The following is a 20449-nucleotide window of genomic DNA, read 5'->3' on the forward strand; positions in this document are numbered from 1 at the left end:
TTTTTGGGCACACAAGGCGTTACACGAAACGCATGGTACATTGGGCATTGAATAACCAAGTTACTGATAATAATAATAATAATAATGGACATTTATTAATCGCCGTTTCTCACAAGAGCTCACGGCGATTTACATATTAATTTCTGCCGTGTGAGATGGAATTTTTTACACAATATATCACGCATTCACATCGGCCAGCAAACCTCAAGCCTATTAGGGCGAGCATTCACCTTTCACGGCCTTTATTCCAAGTCACACGGGTATTTGGTGGACATTTTTAGCTATGCCTTTTCAATTTTGCCAGGAAAGACCCTTTTGTCAATCGTGGGATCTTTAACGTGCACACCCCAATGTAGTGTACACGAAGGGACCTCGGTTTTTCGTCTCATCCGAAAGACTAGCACTTGAACCCACCACCTAGGTTAGGAAAGGGGGGAGAAAATTGCGGCCTGACCCAGGCCTGAACACGCAACCTCTCGATTCCGAGCGCAAGTGCGTTACCACTCGGCCACCCAGTCCTAAGGGTATCATCTCAATCTAATTTTTAATAGGTCCAGAAATGAATGGAGAAACATATGTTAGATTAATGAACGTTTGATCTGAACATAGGTTTTGGATTTTGAGCGTTCTTTGTTTAGCTGGTCTGTATGTTACATTTGGTGTAAATAATCATGAAACAAGAGGCGAAGCCTTCAAGGCTCACGTAAGAAATCGACAAACAGTAACACAAACTCAATCACTCCGTCACACATACACACACACAGTAAGCATAGGTGACACGGTGCAAGAGTGCGAGACACTAGATCTAGATCTGTCTGTCTGTAGCCTACTTGCGGGGACACGACTGCCAGATGGCCAGATCGACACTGCGCTTTCGACAGCGCTTCCTCGCGCAGACACTGGAAACAAGCTGTGCAGATTAACCTGTAGGAAATCTCCTTTGGTATCTTCTTTATATATTTTTCTGGAGCTACGAAACCGAACAATGTGAAATCGTCTTCTCCGAATCGGCGAACTGCAGCTCGGTGATAACTGTATCTATACCACAATCCTTCACGCGATCTGACCTAACCTTGACCCCTGACCTGGTCTACATACCACACACGACACAAACCAGTCAGCTGTTTTTACCCCACCCCCCCCCCCCCAAAAAAAAAAAAGACCACCACCCATTTTATTTGGATACACACTTTAACTACATACGTGCCGACGAAATGTTGATCATTGCTTCAATACTTTGAAGCTGTTGCTTGAATGATAACCAGGTAAAATTAGTATTTCGGTGTTCAGTCAAATGTTAAAGTTTCTACCACAGACATACATACATACGCACGCACGCACGCACGCACGCACGCACAGACAGACAAAAGTTATCATCGCATAGGCTACACTTACGTGAGCCAAAAAGGGAAACTATCTTAAAAAAATGTTTCTGGTCGAACTTACTTAAAAATCATTGCAGAGGAAGGTCATTAGGTAGGATGATTGTAATTTTTTTAAAATTGAGTGAAAAAGTTGTGGTTGTTGTAATTTAATTGTACTTCTAAGTTAAAAATATGCGTTTGGTGTAAATGAAATTGTATCTACTTGCCCAAACAAGTTTTGTCACAGTCTTTAAATAATGCCATAATACACAAAAGTGTGTGTTTTCTTATACCTCAGACACCTGGTAGTTAAACTATGGTCACAGGATTCCTAGTGCTTGCACCTGTTGGCTTGTAGAGATGATGGAACTTTATTTTTCAAGGATAGAGGTTTAAGGCGACGCCTTTTCTTACAACCGGTCCTTACTTCTAATACAAATGTCTAATAAATGATAAACAAGTAAAGCAACATGACAAATAAACAAAGTAAACGAACGAATCAGCAAACAATCGACAAGTAAGCAAACAAGCAAATAAACATAAACAACAACATGACAAAGTAAGCAACATACAAATCGAAAGCGAAACATGCAGCATGTTAATTGAGGTTACCCATGTGAACAGCTCAGATCATGGGTAATTTTAACACCTTCACATTTAAATGCTTATTTTATAGCCATCCATTGAATTGAGAAGAAAACAAAGCATACTAAACGGCTAAGCATGAATCAAACAATAAGAAAATAAAAAGAACCAACAACATCGTTTTGTATGTGTGGGTAGTAAACACGTTTTATTTACAAAACACGGCGGAAAATGGCGACAAATTTGTTGCACAGCGACAGGTCACTTTCTTCAACCAAGGCCAGTACTTTCATACATGACAAAGGAAAGCAAATATGGACTGAATAATAAAGTTATAGTGTTACTTTGCGTGTCTGAGTGATAAACTGTTTTAACCAACTCTCTTCTGAAACGTAATTGCACTCAGCAGATTTGTCTTCCGCTCATAACTTTCGTGTCACACGGTCTTTGCGACAAACAGATAGATCGCATTCTCGCAGAAAATCATTGACAACACAGACCAGTCATTTTTAGCATTGCATTTGGGAAGGGCTACTATTATAGTGTGTTTTAAGAAAGAAAAACATTATAGTATCGGCAGAACACGACCAAATGAGTTTTCGTGTCACAGCGTTATGGGCTTATGGGCGTGAGATTGTTAGAAGATTGTTAGACTTTTTGTTCTCACACTGTAGCAAAATCATTGACAACACAGACAAGTCAGTTTTAGCACAGACATTGGGAAGGGCTACTATTATAGTGTGTTTTAGGAAAGAAAAACATTATAGTTTCGGCAGAACATGACCAAATGAGTTTGCGTTATGGGCGTGAGATTGTTTTTTTTCACACTGCAGATCATATCTCAAAAACTACTGAGTGGATCTTTATGAAATTTGATATGGATATTTTTGACTGGATTTTCTCATATAAAGTTTTTCCGTTTATTGATAGGACAGTTTGATGACGTCATATTTTACCGTTTGCCAAAAGGTCGAGGCAGCACTTTCACAGTTACAGTTTTTCATCAATTTGATCGAATTTCTTATCACACAATCTCAGATCTAGGCCGGATTATGGGATTGCATTTCAGCTTGGTCACTTAAAGTTTTGTTATTGAAATGTTTGTTCGAAATATGTCATTTTTTCAAATTTTTAAAAACTAATATTTGAAACAGAAAATTTATATTGGTGTATTCCCTATTGCGTCCTGTATCTAAAACTATATAGTTTTGTTGTTTTGTATTGATAACTATGCTTAAAAATGAAGAAAACTGATAAATAACCACTATCTTTATTTATGAAAAAAAGACACTTAAAAACAACTTCTATCTATTCCTTATCATTTTCTGATTCCAAATATATATAGTTTCATGGTGTTTGACGTTGAAAATATGCTCAAACTTAACAAACTCGGATCGTTGAATGGAAATTATACTTCCAAGCTCCAAAAGCACGTCATTTCAAGTGTGGAACACGCTCATGACGTCATACTAAAAGGTGATGAATTATGGCTTCACCTTGCGATGTTTCATTTCAAATATGGTAACATTTTTAAAGGGGTTTCTTTCTCAGATTTGTGTTTGCCCTTTGTCTGTCTCTCTATGTCTCCGTCTGTCTGACTGATTCAATCAAAATGTGTAATTGCTTAGTTTTGCAAAAGTCAAACTAAGTATGATATACCTTAGAATTGATTCAGGTCTCTAAATTCTTATTGTAAAATTGTGAGTTTTATTCAAAACAAATTTAATTGGTGTTTTAAACTCAATAATGGGGCATGCTGTGATGAGCAGAAGAATGTGTGTTTACGAGCAGAAAAAGCCCATCAAAGTCAAGAATCGTGTTTTTCTTTTTCTATTTTCACCTTGTAGCTTCATACAGACACTAAGCCTAAGCAACAGTGTACTACCACTTCCAGTGCAATATCTTGTACTTTAATTTTGACCATCTGTGTAACACTTTATTGACCCATGATCTGAGCTGTTCACACATGTAAAGTGATCGACGGTAACATTCACACGATACCAACGTTTACACTAATGCTAATAATGATTATATGGTGTAAATGATGATGATGATGATGATGATGATGATCAAGTGATGATGATAATGATGATGAAGATGATGATGATGATAATGATAATGATGATGTTGATGATGATGTAAAATCGCAACATAAATTCCACATAATACATATATATAAAGAACATATTTGTGTATTTCATAAAGCTTTGCCAATTGTTGACAGCTACGTGCACGTGTTAAGACTAGTATAGCCATCTAGGTAGACATAAAATGATTATGCAGAGCTTGTTTAAAACTCTTTAGTGAGGTTAATGATCTTATTACAGACGGAATGGAGTTCCACATCATAGCGCCAGAGAAGGCTTGACTAGTTTTGAACAAATCAATCCTGGGTATTGGTGGTAGAAAATTGATAGACCCGTACCTTTCGGTGACTCTGTGAAATAGGTCCTGAATATAGATGGGCACTTCGCCATGATATACTTTATACATCATTACAGTCTTATTAAACTGTAACTGTTTAACTAGCGGCAGGTAGTTTAGATTCTTTAACTTCAAATCAGCTGATAATTGTGGACCATTTAACACGATTTTAGCTGCCCGACGATGTAGAGAGTTTAACTTTTTCATGTGAATATCAGAGACGCCATCCCAAAGAGTTGATGCGTAATTAATATGGGATAAGATGTGGGCATGATAAAATAGTTTTAGTGTTGCGATATCAACATATTGCTTTAACTTTGATAGCAGAAACAAATTCTTGGATACTTTTTGACAAACATAATGTACATGAGATTGCCATTTTAATTCTTGATCGACTATCACACCCAAAACACGATGTTAAGAGACTTAAGTGAGGCCTTCTGACGAGGGTGTAAATGTAACGTACATACTGAGAATACTTGAAAATGACAATGAATTTGTTTTAGACTTAGAGACAGAAGATAACTTATCAGTGCTTAAAGGAAAAGTCCAAGGTTTAGGGTCACTTTTGATATGTTGACCCTCTTAATTCATCAACCACAAATGCGTGTGTAAAAATGAACACAGAAATCCAAAAAGTATACTTTGACTCGTTTTTGGTTGTTCTGAATCGTTCCATCGCGCGCGCAGTCTTGGCTCATGACCTTGTGCACATACGTGTGCTACGTCACGAGCCTTGAACAACAAACATGGCCGGCTCAAGCAGTGAGGAAGACAAGTGGAATACGGACCGGTTTTCAGCCAGCCTGAGGTTTTAGCGTGCCCGTTTGAGCCTCTTCGTCGTCAAAATGCTGGCGAGGCCACAAGGAACTGCTTGAAACAGAGCCAGCATAAGCGGCAATACGAAATGGTATGTGATTCTCTTTGTTGTGATGTTGACACACTACTACTACTAGTCCGTAGTCGCTAGATCTACCTCTTGCATGCTAGATCGAAGTCAGGTGTGTTTTTCACAGATCAGTTGATGTGCTTCCACAGATCTGTAAGCATGTAAAGATTATTGATTTATGCTATTATTTCAGGCATCTGGTGTTGTTTATTTTCCTATCTTTAATCAAGGATTTCGTCCTTGAACTGCCCAGCTGAGAATAAATGTTTCCAGAGTGATGTTCACACGCGACTATCCTTATTTTCTCTTGGAAAATTTTCTGAGTAATTCTTCAGTCACACAACGAAACATGTAGACAGCAAGTTAACATTGCGCAAAGCCTGTTTCTTGCGGACAAAACTGCAATTATCCTGGTATTTTTATTTGCGACAGTAAGACACTACATGACATCGACACCACTAAACAGTGAAACTTTTTTGAAATGGCGGTGGGCTGCTTTCATGTACTAATACTAATAGTGATCCTGACATTTTTCTTGCGAAACGGTCAAAGGGAAGTAATAAATGAATTCAGTTTTTTAAACGAGCACACGTGATTTCCGATCTCAAACTAGATCTGAAATTATAAGATTTTCTGAGCAGTGGCGAAACGCTGATGGCTAGTGATATCGCAAGCCATTTTGGAAGCAAATAAGCACTGTCAGACATATGCTGAAACACGATTACAGCAGTTCAAACTTTTTGATCATTGATTTTTAGGAGTACGCAATATCGGACAGTCACACTACAAAAAGACAATGCGTTAGTGCATAGATCGGTATTCTCAAACGTCACGAACAGACAGTACGTTGCTACTATATTATTTTACTGTATTAACAAAACCTCACAGTCCCATTAAAAATGTGTGGTGTGTGCCGAAAAGCAACCATATGAGATTCAGTCAGTGGGACCCTGAATCTACCTGGGGTTAAATCGGGTTATTGACTCTCATTGCATGAATTTTTAAACTGAATATATATACATTACATGTACTACTGTTCGTGTTGTTTTTGTGATCCAGTGCAATTTCTGTGTATACCTTAGAATCTCAAGGTAATTTTTGAACGGGGCATACAGATGATACATGTTGCCATGATCACAGAGTGATACGTGTATTTTGCTTATCAGGTGTCAGTGCAGAAACTCCAAGAGGGAACGAAATTCAAATATCTGGAAAACCTGGATGAGGAGATAGACAGCCTAACAGCACATCCTCCTATGTTTGCTCGGACATCTACTACCTTCAAACTGCATACTATCCGTACACACAGGAATATGGACGACTCAACATTGATCAAAATGGGTAAGTAACACAACACAAACAGATGATTTCCATTATGATAGATTTATTTATCTGAAAGTAAAATTGACAACAGAGTGTACAATTTGTTTTCAAATACGAAAATATCACATTGGGTTAAAAAAACAACACCATCATATAATCATTAAAACTATTCTTTATTTCTAAACACATGTATACATATCAGCATAGTTTATTCATGTAAACATCCTCATTTCGGTTCCCAGTCTATCTGAAATCAAGGTAAGATATATGCCCAAAAAAATAGCGATCACACAGTGCTTCAGCATGAATTTGAAAACCTGCTCTACGTCACATAGACACAGCGTGTCTTATGATTCTATCCACCCTCTCCAAACAAACACGTACACGTTTTCTCTGGTACGAATGTCTTAAAAGCTCAAACTAAGCTGCTGTTTTATTCTGTCTTGCTTTGCAGGAAATACAGGCACGTCGCTTACCCATAACAGGCAGCTGGTGCGCTAGCGAGTGGGGTTTCTCGGCAGAAGCATCAGAGTACCATTACCAACCTGTGCAGTCAAAACAATCAGAAATACTTTCCCAAACGGATGAAGAGTGGGGTTCAAACTCCCTGAGCTACAGAAGGCTGAAATATACTTTTACAAATCGTGTGACTGTGTTGAACAGATTCCTGCATGGTTTGAAGATGATACTGGGTTGTCACGTGGTCCGGTACATGGTTCACATTCTGCAACATTTTGTTCCAGACTTTTTCCACTGTTGGTCTACTCCTGCATCAGGTAGTCAGTCCATGAGCCGGTCAGCATAGCCTGTGTCCAGTATTGTCCGTTTGCCTGTTGCCTGAAACATGGTTGTTTGGAAGTAACTAACGATCTCTGCACACATTTTAACATGTGAATAAGAACAGAAAAAGTTTGTCAAAAGTATACATAGTTTAATTTGCATTTACTTCAAGGCCAGACTTTCTTCTCGTTCATTATTTCTTCATAAAGATTCTGGAAATTAACAAAATGTTTCCCCCTATCAAGGCCTCCTAACTTTTTTTTTAAATGCAGGTCGGTTTGTTGTCATCTGTGCATTACTACCTCTTGCCACCCGTGCGGTCATTGCCACCAGGTATCTCAACAATCAAACCGTCTATACAGGCTTAAAGGCACGTCCTTTTTCAAAACAGGATTGCTCACTACACAGATCTGCGAAGACTTTTACATAGAAAAAAAAATCTCTTGACTTGAACATATACCAGGAATAAACATCCTGACTGGTTTTTGGAGCTGGATTTTCTTAGGGAATGTTTTACACGTGTGGCGTTAAAGAAATTAATTCATACAATTCTAAATTCGCAAAGAGAGTACCCATACAGAGTGTTCAGTTCTGGTATTTTTCAAAACGGAAGGATGGCCATATCCCATGTAAAAGCCTGGTAAGATTTGAGATTTTGAACCCAATCGTTTACACGGGAAGGGCTGTCCATTTAAGAGGACGCATCCATGCCTGGATGAGAAATACACTGATAACACAGAAAAAGCACGAGTTTAACCTGCATATTCACAAAACTCGTTCAGAGGCCCGGTAAAGGGAACACATGTTAGTTATTTTAAGAGAACATCACGAAGACCTAATTATTAAATTAAAGCCTTTCTGCACGAATGTACATCTTCTATGAATTATATTCTAAAACGCCACATGTGTAATTCATTCCACACACAAAATCCAGCTCCAAGAAGCAGTGAGGCTGTTGATTATTGGTATGTGTTCAAGTCGACAGATGATTTTTCCTGTGTAAACTGAGCCTTGGCAGATCTGATATAGTGAGCAAAGACCTGCATTTTTTTAAACGTGTTCAGAGGCCTTGAAATGGTTAAACATTTTGTTTATTTCAAGTAGTCTTTATGAAGAAAAAATTAACAGTAAGGAAGGCAAATGGGTTGAAATGCAAATTAGATTCCTTTTGACGAACTTTTTATGTTCTTCTTCACGTGTTACATTATGCGTACGTAGATCGCAAGATATTTTCGAAAAAATTCATAGATAAGCCAATCTGCAAACGGACACAAATTCACAATATTTATGAAGCCAATAAATTTGACTCAAGAACAAAGCTTATGTGTTTGAGGTGATGTGCATGGGTATGAATGTTGAATGAGTCCGTCAAAGATACCCTCCATGTCGCCTTACAGTGGAACCTACAATTAACATTATACCACCTTAAATTACCTTGCTCTTTCAAATGTACTGCTTAAACTTTCAAATGTACTGCTTAAACTTCTTGAACATGCAACTCTTGCTGTCTACCATAAATACCATCAGGTCAGCAACATACTCGTGAATGTTTTGGTCTATAATTAAAATTTCAGAAAATACCCTTTTTACATTTAGTCAAGTTTTGACTAAATGTTTTAACATAGAGGGGGGAATCGAGACGAGGGTCGTGGTGTATGTGTGTCTGTCTGTCTGTCTGTCTGTCTGTCTGTCTGTCTGTGTGTGTTTGTAGAGCGATTCAGACTAAACTACTGGGCCGATCTTTATGAAATTTGACATGAGAGTTCCTGGGTATGATATCCCCGGACGTTTTTTTCAGTTTTTCGATAAATACCTTTGATGACGTCATATCCGGCTTTTTGTAAAAGTTGAGGCGGCACTGTCACACCCTCATTTTTCAATCAAATTGATTGAAATTTTGGCAAAGCAATCTTCGACGAAGCCCGGGGTTTGGTATTGCATTTCAGCTTGGTGGCTTAAAAACTAATGAGTGAGTTTGGTCATTAAAAATCGGAAACTTGTAATTAAAATTATTTTTTTATTAAACGATCCAAAAACAATTTCATCTTATTCTTCGTCATTTTCTGATTCCAAAAACATATAAATATGTTATATTTGGATTAAAAACAAGCTCTGAAAATTAAAAATATAAAAATTATGATCAAAATTAAATTTCCGAAATCGTTTTAAAACTATTTCATCTTATTCCTTGTCGGTTCCTGATTCCAAAAACATATAGATATGATATGTTTGGATTAAAAACACGCTCAGAAAGTTAAAACGAAGAGAGGTACAGTAAAGCGTGCTATGAAGCACAGCGCAATCGCTACCGCGCCAAACAGGCTCGTCACTTTCACTGCCTTTTGCACTAGCGGCGGACTACGTTCAGTTTCATTCTGTGAGTTCCACAGCTTGACTAAATGTAGTAATTTCGCCTTACGCGACTTGTTTATATTTTTTATTCGGAAGCATACTAACTTTATTTGAAACTACTTCGCCAGATATAGTTTTGCATGTTGACGGGAGGTGAGTTACGAAAGAAATTCAATCCATATGTCGCTCAGCACAGAAAGCATAAACGATTAACATGAGTAGAAATGAACTTGTACTTGTTTTCATAATGTATTATTTGGATGGTATCTGTCAAAGACACTTTCTCGTTTTTTGCAAAGCTAGAATATTCAATAAGGCACTAATTTTCAAAACAAAACAAAAATCTTACGATGAATGGCACGTTGGTTTTCTCCTGTGGTGATTCTGGACGGTAGGAACAGGACTGGTGAACAGTTGCTTTGTGATCACTGACGGAGAACCGGGAAATCTGGAATGGTCACGGTGTCAGTGTCTAGTGACCTGTTCTGACCAGTGGCCGTGAGTGATGATGAAAGGTCTGGAAGTAAAAGAAGAGAGAAAATGAGTGTGAGTATAAATCAATTCGAAAGTATGCTTCTGATCTATACAGTACACTGAACATTTAGACACCCTCTGGAAGTCGTCTGGATGTGTATCCATGTTGTAGCAATTAGACTGGTTTTGCGTCTCTCAGTCAATGCAGAAAGATTAATTCCCTGCACAATTCGTAATCTTCTTGTCTCTAGCATGCAGGTGTCTGTTTACCTTACCGGTTGCACATCCACCAAAAGTTTAGATCTGGTAAAAATAGCATTAAACCATGATTCCAGCAAACGCTGCCAATTTCATGAATTGATATCAGGGGATAGTTTGCGACTGAATAGAATAGATAACGTGACACACGCATTGTCTTACGTGTCCACAACCCTGACTACTTTTTACTCTTACTCTTAGCTCAGCTCAGACCGTTCTGTAACTCTGTAGATCTAGCCTGTGGCGCATCTGTACTCCAGCGAATATCAGCTGGACCCAGACACACTGTTCTGCACCAATTCGTATTCGCTGCGCAGCAAAACAATGTTTACGTATGCATGAAAATAAAAGCATGTACTCTGACCTTCAACGCATTCCTTCTTGTGAGATAATCCGCTGTTCGTATGTCGCCTCGGAGTTTCGATGGCTCGTCGTAATACTGCCCTCTCTGGACTTTTATGAAGGGAAGACACTGCCAGGGGTCAAAACATTTGTTTCAGGGATGAAACGCCAACTTTTGTGCTGCAGAAAAATGGCGAAATCTGTGTCCAGAAAGTGCCCGACACTTTGAAATCTGCACGCTTGTGCTGCACACATCTCTTCCATTTCCACAAGAGACTCAGAGTTTTATGAGGGAAAGTGTGCTATGAAATGCCTGGGGACATTGACGAGTTGTTGCAGTTTGCGGCTGCTCTCCACCGAGGCATTCTTTTCGGGCATACAGTGGTGACTTTTCTGCGTGAAAATCAAGCTGGTACTAGTGGTAGAATCAACACAATAACTTGTGACGTCACAGTGCACCGACGTCACAGTGCACCGAAAACCACGTGACCACTACTTGACCCCAGGCGACTTGTCTTGGTTAGCCCCGCAACACTAAATCTTCAACTACAACAACAACAATTTTTTTTCAATTTTTAAAATATTTTTCCAGAGATGTTTGTAACATTTGGCATTCGATTTTCAAGTTTTTGGGGATATTTAAAAACCTTGGACTTTTCCTTTAAGAACAACCTGCAAGACCAAACCTTTGTTTCAACATGAAAACAAGCACACTGAATGACAAAATTTACCTCAGAAGGACCACTGTTGGGACATTTTGGTGTAAATGTAACATACATCACCTTGTTTTTTTTACTGAGACCATATGCAGCACATAATAATGCTAAAAACAGCACATAACAGTCTGTTGAGGGTTTATGAGCTAAATAAAAGAGAAATTACCCTTCAAATGGACCTGCAGATCTTCGGAGCCTTCTGTATGTTACTTTACACCATCCTTTTGTGTAAAGATGTACACACAACCCAAAAGGCACAACCATTAATTTAACCCTTTATTTTGGCTTAGAACAAACAAGTTAGAAATACTGTTTAACTGAGGTGAGCATAGCCCATTAAATATAGATTCAGTTCCTTGTACTTGCTGTTTGGTGTAAAGTAACGTACAAATCATGGGTAAAATTAACATTTGGTACTGTAGTGGAGTACCAACCTGACTATTCTATCGTGAAAAGGATTTGTTACGATTTCTTGTTTGTAACTCAAAAAACTGCGGACCAAAATAGTGTAAAAATATTTAAAGAGGTTGATTTAATAATAATTTCTACACCGCTGACCGTGCTTTTTTTCAAATTACATAATAACCTGATGATTGAGGTTAAGGTTTGCAAAACAAATGACATGAAAATTTACTGGAACCTTTTCTGCACTTCCATAGAGAATTTCATTGTTTTAAAAACAGTGTAAATAGGTAAATGTTGAATTGTATCTTTGATTCTGGGCTTTGGTGTAAAGTAACTAACGGATAAATGATTTTGCTTATATTGAGACAGGAGAAACTTTTTTCAAGTGTTGCTTTAGTACAGATCAATTCTACATTCAGCCATCAAGCCATTGGATAGTGAAACAGTTGCCTAAAGCTGAACCTAAGGAAATGACAGCACCTTGAAATTATGTTATGGTGTAAATGTAACATACAGTCATTTGTGCTTTATCTGCAAATATTTGATAAACCGAACACTTGACTGGAAAATAAAAATTAAAATGCTGCAATTGAAGGACAGGAATACCGAGATGTTTATTCATGTAAATTTAAGGAGGTTTAAACAAGACTCCTTGACAGATTCTTGGCCATATAGATCTATATATATACAGCCGTGATTGTTTTGTTTGATTGTTTTGATACGTGCTCACAATCGTCAGTTTCATCCTTCTCTTTTAGGGATTGTCCTGGTAGGTATGTTTGCAAGACAAAGATTAGATACGTTGAACAAACAGATGGGTGGCAATGCAGAGCATTATATGTAATCAATTGAATGTCACAGCTAAGTATTGTCACACCCAAACTGACACATTGTCACATGCCATGGTAGACATACTGTGGTGGTGGCTGCGGAGGGGTGTGTGTGTGTCAGTTTGTTGTGTACGTGTGTGCGAGAGAGGGGAAGGGAGGTAGAGGTTACATGCCGAGTCTCAGTGATTATCAAAAATAATGGTCGAAGTTAGCGGATCATGAAAAATGCGAGCTTCAGCGAGCTTTTTCATGACCGCGAACTGAGACCATTATTTTTGATAATCACTGAGACGAGGTATGTAACCTCTTTATCCCTCCTTTCTTCAGTTATTCAAAGAAAAGAGGAGTTTTTGTGCGAAAGTTTGATCGAATCATATTCACCCAACCAGTCTACCTGCGCAGGCGATCGATTAATGCGCGGTTGTATAGTTCCGTGCAAATCATTCAATTTTGTTAACACTTCTTGTCAGTTTCCATGTTTTGAACTAAAATCAAGTACACAGTTATGTTGTCATTCTGCTGTGGCGGTAAAGGCAGATAGTGTGTGTTCTGTTCATGTTTTGGTATCGCTCAGGAAATGTTCTTTCCTCGAATGTGACTAGCAGACGAAGTTTTACACCCGTGTTCCAACGCTAAAAACTGTATGAAGTTTAGTTTTCTGGGGCAAAATAGTGTATGAAACCGCTGCATGTTCTTTAAGTTGATTAAATGTTTGCAATTGATTGCGTGTGATCTGTTTATAAAATGAAATATTGTTGAAAACTGACGGTCGGATTGCAGTCTTGTCGATGCAGCCGAAATCTGGAAGGGGAACTACTCGTGTCGCTAGACAAAGTATGAGAGTTACTTTTCCTTGGAATCTTGCTAGCGATAAACGATTGTGCACGGCAGATCTGAATTCAGAAAACAACCAAACTCATGGATTTTATATTGCGATTCATGTGTTCAAGCCTGTAGTTGCTGGTTTAAATGCGGTATGGTTGTATTGTTTGCTCCAGAAATGTATATTTTGTACATTAGAGTGTTCTGAACTTTTGAGTCGCAAAAAGTAGATCCACAATGTGTACAGTCTCTACCCATGAGCTATCGAGGATTCAGGCCCGTTGTTGGGTAAGTGATTTTGGTTGTTGGGTAAGTTACCGAAAAATAACTAGCCCTACAAGTTTACAGAGAGAAAGAAGCAGATGGGGGGATACTGGGTATTATTTTTAGGCAAAAGCTATACGCACTCCGAGTGTATACAGGATCGATGAGTCTGTATACACTCCAGCAATGAAAAGCTCTGTTACAAATCTGTAGCCAATGAAATGCCCCCTAGCAAGTCGTTAGGAAGTAGCCAATGAAAAATCAGTCTGACGTATGGACTTTCGCTATCTCTTCTTATGAGTGTCGAGGGTTGGCAAATTATGTACATTCACATAGTATACAGGGATGTTGCCACAAATTCATACCTATAGGACAAATGTCCTGAGCTCTTCGGCATCAATAGGACATTTGACTGCTTTCAGACATTTTAATAGGACATTATAATTTTGTGCAAAACACAAAATCATGTGCACACACACATAATATCAGTATAATTATGCACCAACATTGTGTGCGTACATAGAGCTTAAACAATGACCACGAGTTGATTACTGGAAAATAAACCACGAGTGGGTATTTGCAGCCGCTTGGTAATTCACGAGTGTGCGGAGCACACGAGTGAATTACCAAGCGGCTGCAAATACCCACGAGTGGTTTATTTTCCAGTAATCAACGAGTTGTCATTGTTTAAGCTATTTATACAACGACCAACACGGGTCGAACATGCAGTCATGCAGACGACATTTTGTAGGCAATTTCATTTCAGCCTAATCACTCAGAGTGTCAAATGCGCGTCATTCAAATAATCCCTATTATTTTACTTTATTCTTAGTCTCCGACTCGTCGGCATTATACTTGTCTCGTCTAAATATCGGACCCCATTGCTACGATTAAAACACAATAGCGTTTATATAGCTATTCTGACATTACATTCTGTGTTAAAATCATGTTTTTGTCAGCAGCAAGGACCAGAATGGTCCATGTCGTTGATTGCAGACGACGGTTCCCTTTCCGCATGAAGCCACGGAAATAACCGAACATTGAAAAACCCACGGACATGTATTACGGAGAAAACTCGGGATAACCGGATGTTTAGCATTACGTCAATATGCTAGGAATCCTATGACGTCATGACGTATCATGCTTGCCTACGTAGATTGTATGTACATGTTCGAAAGACTGACTGTTGTGAATTCGCGTGGTGAAGACTGCGGTAAATCTGTAGATGATAAGAGAACAAGGATTTGTCTCAGAAGAAACGACTAAATGTTTCAGACCGGTAACTTCATTTCAACATTGCACTATTATAATGGACGTTCTATGTGACAGGAGAGTTTGCTGATTTTGTGTTAAACATTGGAGAGATCGTCTGCTAGAATCAGAGATAGGTCGCTTCAGATTGCAGCTTCTGGAAATTTGCAAGGTTTGTTGCCTGTTAAAGAACTGGATTTTACACGTAATGTATGTCATGTACAGTAAGCAACAACAAAAACACACACAAAGCAAATGGCATTGTCTGTCGACTAGGCATACACGTCAGCCATTGTTGTTACAGTTTTGAGTCAACATTGTACGTATTCTTCCGCAACAGGGTCCAATCGTCTGGGTTTCAAATGTTCTAAAAATAAATTCTAGTGTTGATTATTTTTTAGCCCTCTTTATTCTTACTTCGAATAATCCACGTGTGATTTTTGGGTTTAATCAAAGTAGTTCGTTCTAATTTCTCACTTGTCTAAAAATAATCAACTAGATTTAATCCATCCCTCGGTTGCATTGCAGGAGTTGTATAAATTGTTTTATTACTTTTGTTTCAAACAGGACACACACAAAAAAAGCAACCAAAAACCCCACCACTCTTATTTTGATTGGCACATAAACTGCATTATTTCCTGACAGAGCTTTTTCTTCACATATTCGACAAAACAGTTTACCTATGTTTAGATGGTCTCTTTGCTGTCAAATTCTAACCAACTAGTACCAAACAGGGTAAGCCATGAATAGTTAACCTTATTGAAAGGCCGTCTGTGCGAATTTCCTGTTGTACCGACACCATCTTCAAGTCACGAAACTTGACTTTCCTAGTGGGGCTCCTATGTTGCAAAATCATTCAAAGCATGCAACAAACACCAAATTAAGCAAATATGAAGAGTTTTATGTGCTTAACAAAACCTGATACAGAGCCATCGCAAAAAATAAAAAAATGGGTAGTTTTTAAAAAAAAAATTCAAAATGGCCGCCAATGTAAACGGTTGGGTATGTTAGGCATATTTCACTTCATGTGATTAACAGCAAATTTGGCGTAAATGGACATTTGCTTTTGCTTAACAAAACCTGATACAGAGCCACCGTGAAAAAATTAAGAAATCAGTAGTTTTTTTACAATTTTCAAAATGGCCGCCAATAAAAGGGTATTTAGGCATTTTTGATGCTACAAGACATTCTCTTGCAATAGAAACTAACACAAACACATTTTTAAACAAAACAATACATGTATTGTTGGTGCAGAGAATGATTGGACGGTGTGGGTGGCAGGGTTGAAGAATTTGTGGATTACCTAAACTGTGCAAAAATAAATATATTGCACCAATTTTCATACCAAAACGAAAACATTCATTCCTGTGCTGTTATATTCAATGTATGCTATTGAGGGCACTCAACTTGGCTAACTGGAACACTTTTAAGATAAAAGGTGGCCTTTACATGGGTTATTTGACCGCCGCCCAAATAAGGGTACCCCCAAAATAAAACTGATAAAAATGTAATGTATCAACTCAAAAGTCGACTAAAATTCATAATCGCTGTATTTCGAAAACGTTGTTTGTTCTCATGTGTTTACACAACTAGCACATTCCGGCAAGTGTCTATACTCAAAAGAAACTTTGGCAGTACTTGAAACAACCATCTGTCATATATACATGCGAAGTCAAAAATATGTGGGATGTAAGTCAACAAACCTGTGGCAGTTTTTAAAATATTATTTCGTGAAGATTTGAAAGTGTACTCAAACGGTTGAACTACGCCTCGTGCGTAGACACACATTCCTGAAAGTTTCAACGCAACCCACTTGGTCATTGCTACTCGGACTTGGGTATCCCTCAAATTTGACACATAAACATCTCATCCGTGAGATCGACACATACATCAGTAGGTACAATGGCACAACACTAGAAATATGCAAGATGGCGAAATAAAACAACCTGTTCTGGATGGATAATCAAGTTGACTTTCTCTTCGTATACAACAGTGACCCAGTTGTGCCTCAGGAATTGTCGTCGGCTTTTTAAAAGGTACCCGAAGTTTTTGTCACATCTCTTTGTCACGTCAAGGGTATCCTTATTTTGACGGCGTAAATGATGATGTTAAAAAAAAATGTGCCAGATAGCGAAGATGCGAGCCTTTAATGGCATAGACAGTTTGAATAAAATGACACAGGAATAAAAGTTTGAGTTGGGGTATGAAAATGGGTGCAATAATATTTTTGCACAGTTTAGATGCTGACAGTTTTCACAGGCATGCAAGCACATTTGCAGAGAGCTGTGCTCTGCAGTCCTTCTTAGCAGCATTTGCAGCGTTTTGTTGTACAGCTCTTCTTGCAGGCACACCTCATGTCATTGAGTTCTCAGCACACGCTGGATACCTCTTGAAAGCTCGTCCAGAATGACTCCCACTTTCCAGCCTTGAACTGCCAGCCCACAGAGTTTGGAAGTCTAATAGGTAGATGGCTCTTCTCAATCTCATGTCCTGCAGCAGCACCTCACTTGTGAGGGGATTATGGTCAATTTGGCAGCTCTTTTTACTGAAGAGGCACCGTCTAGCACTGTTTACACCCAGTACGTTGCTGGTTTTGTCCTACAAATGTACACCAAAAAGCTCTTGTGCTGCCCTGTCAGTGGTACTCAGCTTACAAAGAGGAGCAGACAACCTGAAGAAAGTTTGAGTGACGTCTTCAAATGCTTGCCATACTTCCCAAGCCTTCTGATTCCCCAATACCATTGAAGAACGACATAGTGTCACAGCCTGTAAGGCTATGCAAAATGGGCAGACAGGGTGACTTCTCTTGGCCAATGGCTTTGGCAATGTGGCGATACACTTCACGAGCAGAAAAAAACGCAACACAGCTGGAATGAGAAGCAGACTGTCTGGCCTCCTCTACATCCATGGTGCAGGAAATCAGCCTGGGGTACCCTTCACACAAAAGATGAAAAGTGACATTTTTATTTGAATGTATTTGAATAATTTTTTCTATCTCAGAGAGTCGGTCAAAGCCGGGTTAGCAAGTCTTCACACAACAGACCAAAATGAAAGAAAATTGTATTTCATGAATTCGTATAATTCTTACTGTTTCAGGTTAAAAAAACAAACAAACACAGTTTCCAGTGACCCAACTGATTCTGGAATCTTTCTGACAGCTACATTTATTCGCTTCAAACAGTCGCTAACAGAATGTTGACCATAGTGAGGGTTCGTACGTTAAACCCATCACATTCACAGAGGTCGCTTACATATGATGTGCAAACATGTTCCAATTAATACAAATAACAAAATCTTACTGTTAAGATGTATTAGGTAACAAACCTTGATACAGTAGTACTAGTGAAATCAGCTCCCTTCTGTGGCACTGGAATAAATGCAGAACGCTTGTTCCCAGGAACCGGTATGTGGTGTAACTCTTGTATATATCCTGTAAAAATAAAATTCACACCAATGCACGGTCAACTTAAAATAAGCAAAAGGATGAGAAACAAGCAACAAACCAAAATTGTAAAACTCAAAGAGCGGTACCTCTTCATTTTTCAAAACCACTTATCTCATTGGATTAGCATACACTGTATGCTTTTGTCTGTTACCTACCGTCTTTGAAAGTTTGATCACAACACTGTAAAGACATGGGGAGTGGAGTGTTTTTATGTCCCGCTGGTCATCCTACTATCTGGCCTACCCTCACTCAGTTTTTGACTCTACCCCTCCCCACCTTATGGAAGTCCTTAACGTAGACAGGACTAATCATTTATCATACCATGAACAATCTCTTTCTCCTCGCCTTTTATTCAAAGTTCGTTTAATCTGTTTAAAATCACCAGCGTGGCGATCATGATTTCCTTACTTGTAATCAACAGATAGATCTAGATCTATCAGCATCACAATCCAGCTGATGAGCTATTGCAAGATTAAACAAAGTCTCTGCATTTCAGCGCTTCACCCGATGAATAACAGACCCCAGGGGAGAATTAAACAGTAAAATGATGTGACATTGGTGAATGGATGCGCATTCTTGAAAACTTACCTTCAGAAACGTTGTTTTCGCTCAAATCAAAACACGCAATGTTGCGGAGGCCGCCATCTTGAATGTTCATGCTGCGGATATATAAAATTCTAAAAACGATCAAATTAAATACCAGAACACAAAAATACCCATAAGAGTATTTATGTCATGCATGTGTTATCAGCAGACAACTTCTGGTGCATGGTAAACCATTGAATTTTACATTTGCTGAGTTGGGAATATTTACTGCTGAGCGCTTTTGGTACGAATTTCGTCTGCTGTAAATGCAGCCTTTTATTCCCTATCAAAAACAAAAAAAACGATTTCTGAAGTGGCTCTGTATCTGAAATCTCTTAAATAATTATAAGGAACAATATCACAAAGTATGATGTTTGTTGCAAGATGTGAATGATTTATGAGTGCGTCTGCAACATACGAGCCCCACTATCGGTGATTGTGGAGATTTCAGCGGCGACAGTCACTGTCATTGGCGCTGTCATTTTCCAGAATGATGCTATTGCTAGCCGTGTTTTTCCATGTAGCACACGATGGCGTTGAAACGCCAAACGTGTTCAGCATTTGTTGTTGTTTGGCAGGCTTTAGCTTATTTCGGTGGCATAATTCAGTGCCGTGCGCTTCAACTCTAACCGAAAGCAAATTAAAGCAGACGCGAGCCTTGGTCAGTTGGAGTTGTCTCCCATACCCCTAACTTTTGTGTGCTGCAGACGGATGTACGCAAACAGCTCATATCGCAAACGGTTCGGAAAACGCAAGATCTGCACTGCACAACTTCAGTGCACCTGTACGCGAGAGCGCTCGGTCACTTTTTGAAGATTTTTATCATGAAAGGAAAATTATCAAATAACGCGCTGTCCGAAGGAATGGAGTTCTTATCGGACAATGACCGCGCTCAGTTGAAAACGATAGGACATCTGACCGCCATGCGGCTAAGTGAATCGGACATTTGAGCCTTTTAGTTTGATCGGTCTATGTCCGATGTCCGACGCCTAAGTTTGTAACCCCTGATTATACAACCGTTTCAAGGTCGATGCACACTCCAAGTGTGTTCCAAACTCCGACAATAAACTGCCATGAAGCATCAGTTTCGTGAAAGTGTTTGTTTTTGTCTGTGTTTGTTCCCAGCGTACTTTGATACCATGAATCGAAAGTGAAGCGTACCTTCGCAAAATGGCGTCGAATGACGCTCCGAGTATTAATGCGGTTCTGTGTCGAAAATGTAATCTACGCCACAGCAAAGGCCGTGCAGCATCATATTGTTTTTGTTTCTTTGTACTCTTATAAACAACTGCTCTGCGTTCCTATCGCAAAGTGGTGTCGAATACAGACAAATTCGCTTC

At 38.9% G+C, this 20449-nt stretch overlaps 1 protein-coding gene and 1 long non-coding RNA gene across 13 annotated transcripts in view; both read left to right on the forward strand.

Annotated features, from left to right (window-relative positions):
• The window catches only part of LOC138947648 (CLIP-associating protein 1-like), a 239753-nt gene that overhangs the window by 15997 nt on the left and 203307 nt on the right, over positions 1-20449 (forward strand). The window lies entirely within an intron of this gene.
• On the forward strand, positions 4913-8683 carry LOC138947647 (uncharacterized). The gene is made up of 3 exons (XR_011449741.1): positions 4913-5283; positions 6429-6603; positions 7040-8683. It is a non-coding gene; the product is annotated as an uncharacterized lncRNA (long non-coding RNA).

The sequence above is a fragment of the Littorina saxatilis genome, linkage group LG14, assembly GCF_037325665.1.
Source record: "Littorina saxatilis isolate snail1 linkage group LG14, US_GU_Lsax_2.0, whole genome shotgun sequence".
NCBI lineage: Eukaryota > Metazoa > Mollusca > Gastropoda > Littorinimorpha > Littorinidae > Littorina > Littorina saxatilis.